The 12,417-nt window shown below is 43.3% G+C and overlaps 1 pseudogene; it reads left to right on the top strand.

Moving 5' to 3' along the window:
• Window positions 1–10,109: 10,109 nt before the first annotated feature.
• On the top strand, window positions 10,110–10,227 carry LOC126292544 (5S ribosomal RNA; annotated as a pseudogene).
• The last annotated feature ends 2,190 nt before the right edge of the window (window positions 10,228–12,417 follow it).

The raw sequence follows: 12,417 nt of genomic DNA, 5'->3' as shown, positions 1-12,417 counted from the left end.
CTGAAATTTCAATGATCAATGTTAAAATAAATTTCCAAATATAAACTGATTTATTTATTTTTATTTAAATTCTCTTTTTTTTATATATGTATCACCGGTTTTCGTATGACTATTAAAAGATGATAATTAATGTTAGTCTGGTTGGAAATTTGGTAAGCTAGATTGGATACTTGGTGAAACAGTTGCTCAGTAATGCAACGTTAACTCCCTCATATAGCTCACAGGTTTTAACCCTCTTTTATTGTCTATCAGCACCGCTTTCACATAACAAATTAAAGCGACAACATTACACATATAAAACACACAAATATAGAAAACAAAACAATACAAACAACACAACGCCGTGAATCTATTGAAAGTATGCTCAAGCGCTGCAGGGGAAAAATTAAGATTATACAACGCTCGCAATCTAACGTTTCAGAGATTCCAGAGTCTAGCGGAATCACAGAACAGCGTCGCCATGTGTAATGTTGTCGCTTTAATTTGTTATGTGAAAGCGGTGCTGATAGACAATAAAAGAGGGTTAAAACCTGTGAGCTATATGAGGGAGTTAACGTTGCATTACTGAGCAACTGTTTCACCAAGTATCCAATCTAGCTTACCAAATTTCCAACCAGACTAACATTAATTATCATCTTTTAATAGTCATACGAAAACCGGTGATACATATATAAAAAAAGAGAATTTAAATAAAAATAAATAAATCAGTTTATATTTGGAAATTTATTTTAACATTGATCATTGAAATTTCAGCATATTAAACTTGAGTCATAACTAAGCTGGTGCCTTATTTTGGATTGTGAAAATGTGAGTTTGTAATCTAACGGAACACATCAAATAGGGAGCCAAGACTGGGAGACTGCATACAACACTACATTCATAAAATAACACACGAAGAACATTGAAACATATGTAAGAGGAAATTAACCACAACCAACCGATTCAATTTTCACCCAAAGAAGTAACGTTCGTAACGCAATCCTGTCCGTCATGTAATTACCACACCCTGGTATACTAAATTCATACTAACTCTCTGTGAAATCTTCCCGAAAAGAATAGCTGAGAGCTACTTTGATGATTACACCACAAGCTTCACGTGGTTAGCTTGCTTTACACAAAGAGTGTAACTCCACAATAATTCTGATAATTAAAATAAATTAGATCGAAAAGCAATTTACAAAAGATAAACCTCGAACTGGTTACTATCGTCTTACTATTAACCTGATGGGTCAAACAATTGTATAAGCAAGTGGTACTGGTCTCACAAAATACACCCCACGTGGGTTGAACATAAAGAAAAGTTGCTATATTGAAAAATATTGTCAAGACGAGACGTTATAATCTCACGCACATTCGAATTTAAGATTGATGATCTTAGTTAGAGTTACTGATCTACACGTGGTTCCACTTTACTCACAAACTAGTGACAAAGCAACTACTGTAAAATAATCTGAAGTTCGCACTCGAAATACACTGCGTTGCAACTTAAGATAACATTAGATATTTTAGAGCTAAACCTGAAATAAAGTTGATTAAATTTTCAGTTAGGCTGAACTTAAGAAATCCATTGTCCTGCGGACTTAGCAGACACGCGCTTAGCCGGAGATCTTACCACTTCAGACGCTCGCCGCCGACAGACTGACCTGCGCTCCTACCGAGCGTGCTTCCCGATACAAAACGGAAGTGACCAGAGGGGCAGCTTCCTGTACCAACATGACAAGGGACGGACAGAACCATACTAAGGATAGAAACCGCTTTGCTTTTAGAAAGCATAGCTACCTGTTCCGACGTTGGTCCTACTGTTCTCTAGCAGACAGGCTTGGCTGCTACCCTCAAGCATGCAACTAGAAGTACATTTGCTCATTCATCCTCTCACACAGAAGGGAAGGGGGATGACAGTATCTTATCATATACAGTACATAAAAGAAAGCGGATGTAGGTTCCGTATGAGACTGTGTGACATGAATTGCATATAAACTGTGTTTTAAAGTGTAGCAGTGTGACAGATCGTTCTTGTTTATGTGTAAAAGTAACACGTTCCACTACTCAGTCTCCTCGCAGATAGTCAGAAACGCCACAGTAAATTTAGAAGAGGAATTTGTGCCGTAAATGACAACAGATTTAAGAAATTAACATGAAAGGAATCCAACAGAGACCTTTCAATATGTTTCTAGCTTGGACCGTGGCGTTACCCATGGTTAAACAGTTATTTATTAATAGATGTTAATGCCGAAACTCACTATTCACGCGTATGCACTACGAGAAAAGCCATCCCTTGTTATATCTTTAAAAGTACATGATAGGTAAAGATTATTTACAAAATCATTTACATACAGGTATACGAGGGGAATTCAAAAAGTAAAGGCACATTTGTGAAAAGCTTTACTTATTCTAATGATAGAAAACTGAAACATGCGTTATTTTTCTACGTAACCTCCCAGGACTTCACTGCAGTTTTCATGACGTTTTACGAGTTTTTTTTTATTTCACCAGAAAATACGTTTTTCGGTTGCATCTGTAACCAATTTTGCACCGCAGCAATGACGTCTCCATCACTTTCAAATCTTCTTCCCTGTAGAGCTTCCGTTAAGGGTCCAAACATGTGAAAATCACTTGGAGCCAGGTCTGTACTGTGTGATGGTTGTTCCAGCACCTCGAATCTCAACTCCTTCATTGCGTCTGCTGTCCGTTTGGCAGAATGTGGGCGAGCGTTATCTTGCTGCAGGATGACACCTCTTCACAGTTTTCCACGACGTTTGGATCTGATTGCAGATTTTAGTTTCGTACGCGACACATCACATCCACCATACAATACAGACCTGGCTCTAAAGCCTCGTTTACGCTGGGGTGACGTCTTGCAACATTATGACATGCTACGGAAATTTGGCGTGCGTCGTCTTGTAGCATGCTACAACAGGCAACATCTTACGGCGTATGTTGCATGCGGCAGGTTAATTTATACAAAAGTGACAGAATTTGTGCCACCGTGTGTCTGTCTTGCAGTATAAAGGATGATAAAGTATCGCAGCGACGGCCTACTTGGTACTTGCACATGCAGCTAACAACGGAAATGAAAACCAAAGGAAAAGAAAACGATGGTGGACGAGAAGAGTATTTAATGAAGGTCCACGAAATAGTATCCTTGGAACTAGAAGCAGGCGATATGCGTTATTTAGTAATGTGTGCTTTGGTCCCTGGCGCGTTAGTCCGCGCCACACCGTTGCCAAAAGGTGGCCTAGCGGTAGATGTTGGCACAGGTACCCGGCCGGTCACCACCCTGTGTCAGGGCCCGGCGTGGGACTCTCAGCCCCCAACTCTGCGGCACGACTGCTGCGGATGATTGCCACCACGGCCGCCTGTACTAGAGGCCGGAGCCGTCGTAGCCTATGGCGTCAGTAGGCCGGCTAGCGTGACCAGCTTGGCCGAGACTGAAGTTTAGATTTCGTCGAACGCAGACGACGTGTCAGATATAAACACGCAATCACATTCTTTTTTTTGTACATTTCGTCCATATAAATAACACAGTAACCTAGAAAAGCTAATTTCTCGCAGTATTACGCCGACTTTATGTCGGAATTACGCATTTTATTTTCGTTTACTTGCAACGATGTACTTTTCAATAACTCACATGTGCTTTATAGCAGTATATTATGACGTTTGGAGATACAAGCTCAGCACACAATTTTGTGAGGTGCCTACTAACATTATTTGCAGACTTTCAATTATTTCAGTCTGTTATTTGAAATGTATTATGATGTTCTTTCCTATATAGATGACAAACTAATATAAAAGTTTCTCACAGCTGCAACACATATCTCACACCTTTATATTCACTCCTGGAAATTGAAATAAGAACACTGTGAGTTCATTGTCCCAGGAAGGGGAAACTTTATTGACAAATTCCTGGGGTCAGATACATCACATGATCACACTGACAGAACCACAGGCACATAGACACAGGCAACAGAGCATGCACAATGTCGGCACTAGTACAGTGTATATCCACCTTTCGCAGTAATGCAGGCTCCTATTCTCCCATGGAGACGATCGTAGAGATGCTGGATGTAGTCCTGTGGAACGGCTTGCCATGCCATTTCCACCTGGCGCCTCAGTTGGACCAGCGTTCGTGCTGGACGTGAAGACCGCGTGAGACGACGTTTCATCCAGTCCCAAACATGCTCAATGGGGGACAGATCCGGAGATCTTGCTGGCCAGGGTAGTTGACTTACACCTTCTAGAGCATGTTGGGTGGCACGGGATACATGCGGACGTGCATTGTCCTGTTGGAACAGCAAGCTCCCTTGCCGACTGGGAATGGTAGAACGATGGGTTCGATGACGGTTTGGATGTACCGTGCACTATTCAGTGTCCCCTCGACGATCACCAGAGGTGTACGGCCAGTGTAGGAGATCGCTCCCCACACCATGATGCCGGGTGTTGGCCCTGTGTGCCTCAGTCGTATGCAGTCCTGATTGTGGCGCTCACCTGCACGGCGCCAAACACGCATACGACCATCATTGGCACCAAGGCAGAAGCGACTCTCATCGCTGAAGATAACACGTCTCCATTCGTCCCTCCATTCACGCCTGTCGCGACACCACTGGAGGCGGGCTGCACGATGTTGGGGCGTGAGCGGAAGACGGCCTAACGGTGTGCGGGACCGTAGCCCAGCTTCATGGAGACGGTTGCGAATGGTCCTCGCCGATACCCCAGGAGCAACAGTGTCCCTAATTTGCTGGGAAGTGGCGGTGCAGTCCCCTACGCCACTGCGTAGGATCCTACGGTCTTGGCGTGCATCCGTGCGTCGCTCCGGTCCGGTCCCAGGTCGACGGGCACGTGCACCTTCCGCCGACCACTGGCGACAACATCGATGTACTGTGGAGACCTCACGCCCCACGTGTTGAGCAATTCGGCGGTACGTCCACCCGGCCTACCGCATGCCCACTATACGCCCTCGCTCAAAGTCCGTCAACTGCACATATGGTTCACGTCCACGCTGTCGCGGCATGCTACCAGTGTTAAAGACTGCGATGGAGCTCCGTATGCCACGGCAAATTGGCTGACACTGACGGCGGCGGCGGTGCACAAATGCTGCGCAGCTAGCGCCATTCGACGGCCAACACCGCGGTTCCTGGTGTGTCCGCTGTGCCGTGTGTGTGATCATTGCTTGTACAGCCCTCTCGCAGTGTCCAGAGCAAGTATGGTGGGTCTGACACACCGGTGTCAATGTGTTCTTTTTTCCATTTCCAGGAGTGTATGAGGGTGGCTTAATAACAATAATTTTAACTAACGTTTTTTGTGTATTTTTCATTAGTCTGTACTAATCAGAACATTTAAGGACTGAGGCTATGGGGAGAAAGAAGTTTCATAATTTTGTGTCAAAAGTTATGTAATGTTTTTTAGTTTTCTATTAACTCCTTCCTTTTTGGAACATATTAAATGATCATTTTGGAGTATGGTATAATTATTTAACAATATGTTACACATAATGGAACCAGCTTTTTGTAGATATCAGTAAGTGGCCTTCCACAGAGACATGAATCTGTTAGGGAATAAATAGGGAATCTGAACACTGAGATGTAGCCCTCTTCTTTGCTGGATTTGTAGTTGCTGTTGCAACCAGGAACACATTTTTCTGGCATCTGCAAATAGAATGAGGCATTAATTGGTTCAAATGGCTCAGAGCACTATGGGACTTATCTGCTGTGGTCATCAGTCCCCTAGAACTTAGAACTACTTAAATCTAACTAACCTAAGGACATCACACACATCCATGCCCGAAGCAGGATTCGAACCTGCGACCGTACCAGTCGCGCGGTTCCGAACTGAGCGCCTAGAACCGCTCGGCCACCGCGGCCGGCGATGCATTAATTGCTAACATCTTAAATCAAAATACTATTATGTAAAAATAGCAAATGAGAATTTGAGTGGACTGGTTTTTTCTACTGCTTGGACATCGCGAAACACAAGTCTACAAATAGAATCAAATGTGTAGAAATATTCATAATATTAACACAAAATCTGATACTAAACTTATGAATTCAAAACTTTATTTTCAAATTATATCTAGAATATAGTAGAATATATCTAGAATATAGTATAGACGAAAGCAACAATGACGACATGAGAATGATGATTTAGTTCTAAATGTTTTGAAATGCTCAACTGCTACGTAACACTTTTTCAAAATGAATAAGCAAACATATTAATAGTATTAACAGTAAGACTGTATTAACAGCTTTCATTGTTCGGCTCCACAAATTTAAATTATATGTAAAGTTTTACTCCAGTGCGTGGGAAATAAACATCCCAGGTCGGGATGCATAAAGCCAGAGTAGGGGATGGTCTGATGCAGAGGGTGGAGGGAATCCCCAACCATCCCCCCCCCCCCCTGCAAATCGCACACTGTTATAGAGGCCAGGAACCAGCCCGCTGGCAGGGAAATGGCCGGATTAGGCGGGCAGATGCCGGCCACCGGATTGCAGGACGGGCCCGGGCCGGCTGCGAGATGTCCGGCAGATAAGGGAGCCAGGGCGAGCAGCAGGCGAGCCACGCACACGGCAGAGCTCCCAGTCCGTGTATACAGCGTCATCCGGAACCGCACTGACGGGCGGGCAGAGGTTGTGCAGGGGTACCTTCTGAGGATTTTGGTTATTTATTTATCGTATGGCAATACAGGCAAACCACTTATATAACAAACGTTAATAATTGCAAACCACCATTGCTAATATAACAAAGTTTACGGATTACAAACAAACATCAAATCCATTACTATAATCTATCGACTCTGGAGTTGCGAGCAGGAAGTCGTCAGGCCTCTCATTGTAGGCTCTACTGGAACACTCTTCAACAATGTGGCTGATGGTCTGACTTTCTCCGCAGTCACACTGAGGGGATGGTATTTTACCCCATTTGTACAGGGAGTAAGCACATCTTCCATGACGAGTTCTAATCCTATTTAGAGTGGGCCTCGTTTTGCGTGGTAGGTCAAAACCAGGTGGATTTTGTGTGATGCAAGGCATGTTGTGATTTTGCCATGCGTTCCATTTTTCAGACCATGCGGTTGTGATACTGTAATCTTCTTGTACACAGTTCTTTGCTGTTCTTGTTGGCGGGTTTCTGGATCGAAGCCTATTAGTGTTTGCAGCCTCAGTGTCTTGGTGGATTGGCAGCCTTCGATTTCCCATGATGTTTTGGTATTCAGTACGTCGCAGGTGTGGCGGTGGGATTTAGTTTAATATGGGGAGCCATTGCGTTGGAGTGGGATTAATTACTCCAGAAATCATCTTTAGAGTCTTATGCAACTGGAGATCCACCTTTTTTACATGTGGACTGTTTAGCCAATTCGGAGCACAGTATTCGGCAGGCGAGAATACAATTGCTAAAGCAGAGGTGCGGAGAGTGGAGGCCGTTGCTCCCCAGGTAGTACCACAGAACTTTTGAATAATGTTGTTTCTTGGCAGTCTGAGGATCTCCTCACTATAAGACACTTTCAGTAAGGATTTTCGTATTGGAGGTCCACGGTCGATGGCGCTCATTACAATGATATAATCAGCGGAAAAAGTGCTGATTTGATCTTGTTCATTTAACAGACAGACTGAAAAGTGGTGTGTCAGCTCCCTCATTGACATCCTCACAAGGGAACCTCCCCATGGCACACCCCTCACAATGGATAGGCCTTGAAAAACGGAACACAGATCAATAGAGAAAACAGGAAGAAACTGTGTGGAACTATGGAAAAAATAAGCAAAATATGCAAACTGAGTAGTCCATCCTCAACATAGGCAACATAAAGGATAGAATGCGCTCAGGAGCGCCGTGGTCCCGTGGTTAGCGTGAGCAGCTGCGGAACTTGAGGTCCTTGGTTCAAGTCTTACCTCGAGTGAAAAGTTTACGTTCTTTATTTTCGCAAAGTTATGATCTCTCCGTTCGTTAACTGACGTCTCTATTCACTGCAATAAGCTTAGTGTCTGTGTTTTCCGACCGCACCGTAAAACCGTGCGATTAATAGACGAAAGGACGTGCCTCTACAATGGGAACCGAAAACATTTGATCGCAAAGTCATAGGTCAACCGATTCCTCCACAGGAAAACACGTCTGATATATTCTACACGACACTGGTGACGGCATGTGCGTCACATGACAGGAATATGTTGTCGACCCACCTAACTTGTACGCTTGGCTATTGGGTAAAAAGATTCTTCTACCTTGCCCGATTTAAGGTTTTGCTCCCCACGTAGTACCACAGAGCTTTTCAATAATGTTGTTTCTTGGCAGTCTTAGGATCTCCTGACTATAAGACACTTTCAGTAAGGATTTTCGTATTAGAGGTCCACGGACGATGGCGCTCATTACAATGATATAAGCAGCGGAAAAAGTGATGCAGACATAACGGACAGACAGATAATAATTGTCTGAAAATAAAAAATTGAACTTTTCTCTCGAGGGAAAACTTGAACCTAGGACCTCTCGTTCCACAGCTACTCACGCTAACCACGTGACCACGGCGCTCCTAAGATCACGCAATCCTTGTTGTTGCCTATCTTGCGCATGGACTACTCAGTTTGTATATTTTGGTTATTTTTTTCATAGTTCCACACAACTTCTTCCTGTTTTGTCCATTTATCTGTGTTCAGTTTTTCAAGGCCTATCCACTGTTCCAACTTATGACTAAATCTAAGAGGGGAGGGGGGGGGGGGGGTGCGATGGGAAGGTTTCCTTGTCAGAACCGATAAAAAAAAATTCCCAAAAGTTTCGGGGTGCGAACACATAGGCGCTTTTTTTTTAACATGCAATTCACTTCTAACTCCCACAACCTTCCTTAACTCTCTCACGCCCACTAGTCCGGCACTCCTCGACGCTCTTTCTCAGTCACTCATTTAGCCGAACACATAGGCGCTTTTTTTTAAACATGCAAATCACCTCGAACTCCCACAACCTTCCTTAACTCTCTCACGCCCACTAGTCCGGCACTCCTCGACCATCTTTCTCACTCACTCATTTAGCCTAACTCATTGTCATTGTCTCTTTGTGTCTCTCTGTCGCTGCCTTCTGTGTCACAGCCACAGTAGTCTCCGTTCTGTCCTACTACTACGGTCTCCTCTCCCTGTCACTGTCTCCCTCATGCTCCTTCTCACAGCTCCCATCTCATTCCTGCCTTCCTACTGCTGCTGCCTTTTCTCACTGCCACAGTCTTTCTCTTCCTCGTTGTCATTTTCACAGACTCTGTCTCCCATTATCACTGGCTTCCACCCACTTTCATTTTCTCTTAATTCCTCTCCCACCTCCAGTGTTCAAAAATGGTTCAAATGGCTCTGAGCACTATGGGACTTAACTTCTGAGGTCATCGGTCCCCTAGAACTTAGAGCCACTTAAACCTAACTAACACATGGACATCACACACATCCATGCCCGAGGCAGGATTCGAACCTGCAACCGTAGCGGTCGCGCAGTTCCAGACTGCAGCGCCTAGAACCACTCGGACACTCCGACCGGCACCTTTAATGTCTCCTTTACTCTTTTCCTAGCACTGTTCTGTCACTGCCGACTGTGTTCCACTGCGATCGTGTCCCTGCGTTTAACACTAAATGCGTTATCTGTTTCGTTCTTTCTATACCACAGCCACTGTCTGCTGTCTTTAGTGTTTATTGCTCTTCCCTCTGCCACTGCCTCCTTTCTCTGAGTATAAAGAGCGCGGATATCTTCGCACGTGAAAATTTTTGGGTAAATTTTTTGTAGGTGCTGAGTAAGGAAGAATGAGGCAGCTGGTACTCCAGTTTTCAGTCAGAGACTTTTAAATAAACAGGGACATTCTCGCTTTTTTCTTTGCTCCAAAATGAGCATTTTCCCTTTACTTTCCTTCTTTCCCCTGCTGCAGTAAAGCGTGTAAGTCATATGAAAAAAAATACTCTTCAGTAAAATTTAGGTAGTTTATTTATGTGAAACTGAAATAACGCAAAACTAATTTTACACATCCGAGTGGGTCTTACGTGCAAAAAGGTTTCGCAAGTACTTCAGTACTACAACATGCGATTCCCAGATGCTGACGGAATTGCCACACTATAAAGGAGATACTTTGCAACATATTTCTCCGAGCTACGTCACTTTATGTCAACGGCCTTGCCGCAGTGGATACACCGGTTCCCGTGAGATCACCGAAGTTAAGCACTGTCGGGCGTGACCGGCACTTGGGTGGGTGACCATCCAGGCCGCCCTGCGCTGTTTGCCATTCTTCGGGGTGCACTCAGCCTAGTGATGCGAATTGAGGAGCTACTCGACCGAATAGTAGCGGCTTCGGTCAAGAATACCGTCTTACGACCGGGAGAGCGGTGTGCTGACCCCACGCCCCTCCTATCCGCATCCTACACTGAGGATGACACGGCGGTCGGATGGTCCCGGTAGGCCACTCGTATTTGTTAACTTGTAGATAAAAGTTTATTACGTTACAAAAAGAAAATGGCCTGACGACGGAGTACGTCACTTTATAAACTACGTTTACGTGTCTCTCCGGATTTTACGTGCGTAATTTACATGTACAATTGGGGTAACTTTGAATCTCTGTATCTGAGAAACGGGTAAAGATATGGAGAAAATATTCAAGGTTGTTCTACAACAGGGTCTTAGCGATACATCGTAAAAATTATAGCCATTTGCTGTGCAAATGCGTCTCGGCTGGGTTATGGTAGCCAAAAAACAAGTTTTTGGGTTGTTTCTCGATAACGGATAAAGATTTTTGAAGTCTGGGAGATGGTCTTGTAAATAACCTAGAGCAGTGGTTCCTAACAGGTGGTCCGCGGACCCCCAGGGGTCCACGAGCTATGTCAGAGGTGTTCACAAGATGCTATTAGAATAGAAAATATATTAAATACATTTCGTATGATTGATTTTTTATTTTGTCTGCTTCGTGCATGAGCAGAGCTTTAGCGAACGCTAACTTCTGCGTCTAGCGTCTTCCTAGAGCCAACTGACACTAGCTCACTCTAGCGCAAAACTAGAATTAGATAGAGGCAAATAGTTCTGCTGTATGCCGTTAGACTGCGCGCACTGCCCCTTTGCAGCTGACAACTGACAGTCACTTTACACAGAAACTCGCATTTCAGACGATAATCGGCCATTGTTAATTTATTGCCAGTGCTTTCACAGACCATATTGTTTACATATCAATATTCTGTATAAAAACGTGTTTGTAAAATAAACACTAAACACCCAGATTTGAATGCAAAGATTTTGAGCAATGATCAAAAATTTAACAATAACAATGATGGCTAAATTGAAAAAGTTTTAAGCTCAATATTTTTTCAGTAATGAATATGTCAATGTTTTCTCCAAGTAACAAATATAGAAAACGCATAAAAAGACTCTTAATATGACATTTTAGGTACTTCATACTGTGATATGACAAGGTACGAATCATGCTCGATGGGGGGTCTTCGAGAAAATTTTGTTGGGATCCCTAATTTAGAGAATATACCATTAATACTTCAGCAATTTTATGCGGTTATTTGTCATTTATCTTTCATCATAAAAAGAAAGAATGTGGAACGAGATGGAGATGTGAAAAGGCATGTGTCTTGAAAGTGTACTTAACTAAAATAAACGTATTTATGTGTATTCTAAATAACGAAATTGAGCTTAAAAAATTCCTTCTAAGGTGATTTATATATCTGTTCACATCTGGAATAATTCGTAAAATAGTACACTGTAGTATTCGAGTACAACGCTGCACGCTGGAATAGCTTCCACCTGTTGCAAAGAATCTTAACCTAACCATGATTCGATTCTTAGCAGAAATAAAATTCGTGATTTAAATAATGAAACAGTGCACCAGTTACGTATTGTTTCACGGTTTTCGAAAATTTATTCTCACGATCAAATACAAATACCAGCACTTACACAGGTATTTTGTATGATGTTTCGAAAAACTGAACAAAAGAAATCTGTCCGATTGCAATAAACAGTATAAAAAAGAAAACAGTAGAGGAAGAAAAGCAGAACAATGCATAAAATATCAATGTAAACATTTCCTCTAGATAGTAAGAATAAACTATCGAAACGCATCATATCAAGCATGAATAAATAATTTTCACTGATTAAATCGTGAATGCAACAGTTGCAGGCTTTCCAGGAATATCGATTATGGTGAGTGAAATTACGAAATGGAGGCCCCTTACGTGATGGCAGATGGAAATGTTTGGTCTCCCATTCTCAAATAATTTACGTTGTTCTTTATGTCCTCTCACTGTAGCTCACGAAGCAAACTCCGGTGAACAGTTCGAGCTTCTCCTCGCGATGGCCGGCCGGGGTGGCAGAGCGGTTCTAGGCGCTACAGTCTGGAACCGCGCCACCACTACGGTCGCAGGTTCCAATCCTGCCTCGGGCATGGATGTGTGTGATGTCCTTAGGTTAGCTAGGTTTAAG

This window comes from Schistocerca gregaria, chromosome 9 (genome assembly GCF_023897955.1).
Source record: "Schistocerca gregaria isolate iqSchGreg1 chromosome 9, iqSchGreg1.2, whole genome shotgun sequence".
Taxonomy (NCBI): domain Eukaryota; kingdom Metazoa; phylum Arthropoda; class Insecta; order Orthoptera; family Acrididae; genus Schistocerca; species Schistocerca gregaria.
Note: the sequence above shows the minus strand (reverse complement) of the source record. Positions and strands in the feature narration are given on the sequence as shown.